At 43.6% G+C, this 2,564-nt stretch overlaps 1 long non-coding RNA gene across 1 annotated transcript in view; it reads right to left on the bottom strand.

Annotated features, from left to right (window-relative positions):
- Positions 1–2,564, bottom strand: part of LOC123964266 — a 78,862-nt gene that overhangs the window by 17,760 nt on the left and 58,538 nt on the right. The window lies entirely within an intron of this gene.

Genomic DNA, 2,564 nt, shown 5'->3' with positions numbered 1-2,564 from the left:
TAAAGGTCAGAGGTCAGCAGGTTAACTTTGTATTCAAATATATAAACAGTTAGTGGAAAATATCTAACTGAGCTTTCAGCAGCATCTCATGGTGTTCATCAGTAAATGGAGTTGGCTCAGGTGTCATCATGTGACCTACAGGTACATCACATCTCCCCCCATATACAAGCAGCTGTTACCATGGGACTGAGGGTCTGTACCTCACATGACCACACCTGAAGCATCTCCAGAACTACCAAGCAAACGCCATGAGCTGATGAAGACCATGAGATGTGGCTGAAAGCTCTGGGAGTCAGGAGTCCAACCAGTCCCAGTTGTAGTTCAGTACAGACCTGCTGACTGGATCAGACACAGTCTGGTTCCAGTCTGTTCACATCAGGTGAGTCTGACAGCTTTCATACCTGTTTGATTCCTGTGAAGCAACAGAAGTCTGACCAGGACCAAAACCAGAAGAACCAGAAGAACCAGAGAACCAAAAGCTGCTCCAACTGTTAGGAGTGGAGGGGAGAGAGGGGGGGAGGCTGGAGGAGGAGCAGCAGGACCTGGAGGAGAAATTAGTAGAACCTGGATCAATGCAGTGATCAGTTTATTATCAGGTCAGCAGGTTAGTTCAGATCATATAAACAGGAAGTGACCTCTGACTCCCATCGCCATCTCCAAGAAGATTCAGCGGTCAGCCTTTCAGTTTTATAACTTATTTTGTATATTTTACTTCCTGAGTGAAATATATGTAATAATAATATAATAATATATGTGGAAGTCATGCTATCAGATGTCGTTATTGTAATTTGTTCTACAGATGTCTGTTTGAACTTTGTATTTGATAAAGTGTTAAAAAGTTGTTTATTTCCTTCCATGTCAGCGTGTAAACAAACTCTCTGTACAGGAGGCACTCAGTCACACATGTAGAGGCCACAGAGCAGCGTTCACCAGAGGTGGGACCAAGTCATCTATTTACAAGTCCCGTGTCGAGTCCCAAGTCGAGACCGATCAAGACAGGCAAGTCCGAGTCAAATCTCAAGTCCTAAACTTTAAGTTTCGAGTCCTAAACAAGTCGCTCTTCACCAAATTTAAAACCATGTTGTATTTTTAACAAAAGTAACACGTAATATAGAAACGCAGTAGAAAGAGCTGACGTCAGACACGACTCAGATTCACGGACTGAAGGACCAAAAGCCCGCTAAGAAGTGTGAGAGAAACAGAGAAAATACTTTCAGCCAATGACCCGAGGTACCAATCCAGCTGTCAACACCAGGGCCGTATTTATCAAGCTTCTCAGAATTACTCTGCCATCCGTTGCACCTACTACTCCACGGAAGAAGGTGTTGTGCTAAATTCTGCATGCCTGCTAAGAATTGTAAGTACCTCGCGGGAGGTATCGCTCATTTATGCTGAGAAAAGAGGTGGATGCAAATCTCAGATCATCTGCATTGCTGCGTTTGTCCTGTGTCATCACAACCTTCAGTTTAGCTGAAAACGCTTTACTGACAGTAGGAGTAAATTTCACAAATTCTTAACACTAAAATGGCACTTTGAGAAGCTTGATTAATACCGGCCCTGATCTCTACACCATGGCCTGTCGTTGTTCGTCTCCCGGTTGGACATGCAAACATGGACAGTTATGGAACCTTGATCTAGTTTCTAGAAAACAACAAAAGTTACGCGATTACTCTCTGATTTGATCACCCCAACGGTCAACATGTGTCTATGTTGAATGGCTGTAACAGAAAACACAACACCTTCACATGACCTTGAACGACCTCCTTAAAGCTCCACTTCATGTTTGATGAATCCAGAACAAACTATTGAGTCCACCGAGCTGTTTGACAGCAAAAACCATCAGTGTGACTGATTCCAGTTTTTAAATGAGGAAGAAGTGACATCACTTCATACAGATGTTGGTACAGGTCATGTGATCGACCTTCTGCAGTCTGTTGTTAACCTGTGGACATGTGACCTCTAACATACGTGTTCTGCCCTCGTCTACAGAATCTACCTCGCTGTTGGAGTTCCACTTCTCTCTGAACTTGTGTCTTGTTCTTTGTTCCACCCCCATGGTGGCTGCAGGTATAGATGACTGTGTCTGACAGTTGAAGGTTTTTCAGGTTAGATGTAGAAGCAGGTGTGGTGTTGAGTGAAGCTACAATAATCAGGTGCACTGCACTATCAAGCAGCGCCTGCCACTACACCCAGAGGGAGGCTTACCATTAGGTTAAGGCTGACATTTACATTAGGCCCCATAAAATGCCTCATAAACTTATGTTTAAGAAACCATAACTAAAGCCAAACCATTACTTTTTTACTGACTGAATAATGTCTTGTAAAAATTCATACAGAAAATTGTCGTCAGAATGCTTAAAGTGTGAGGTTTGAGGTACTGGTGTGCATGTATATTGATACAAACAAGCTAACATCAGACAGCTGATCAGACAGACAGTGATTGTTTTCTCTTCCATCAGCTCACCTGTCAGTCCAGACAGCAGCAGCACAGACACACCTGCAACAGGAAGACAGGGGTCACTGAAGGTCAGAGGTCACTGAAGGTCAGGGGTCACTGAAGGTCA

This window comes from Micropterus dolomieu, linkage group LG02 (assembly GCF_021292245.1).
Source record: "Micropterus dolomieu isolate WLL.071019.BEF.003 ecotype Adirondacks linkage group LG02, ASM2129224v1, whole genome shotgun sequence".
NCBI lineage: Eukaryota > Metazoa > Chordata > Actinopteri > Centrarchiformes > Centrarchidae > Micropterus > Micropterus dolomieu.
This window is presented reverse-complemented; position numbering and strand designations above follow the sequence as displayed.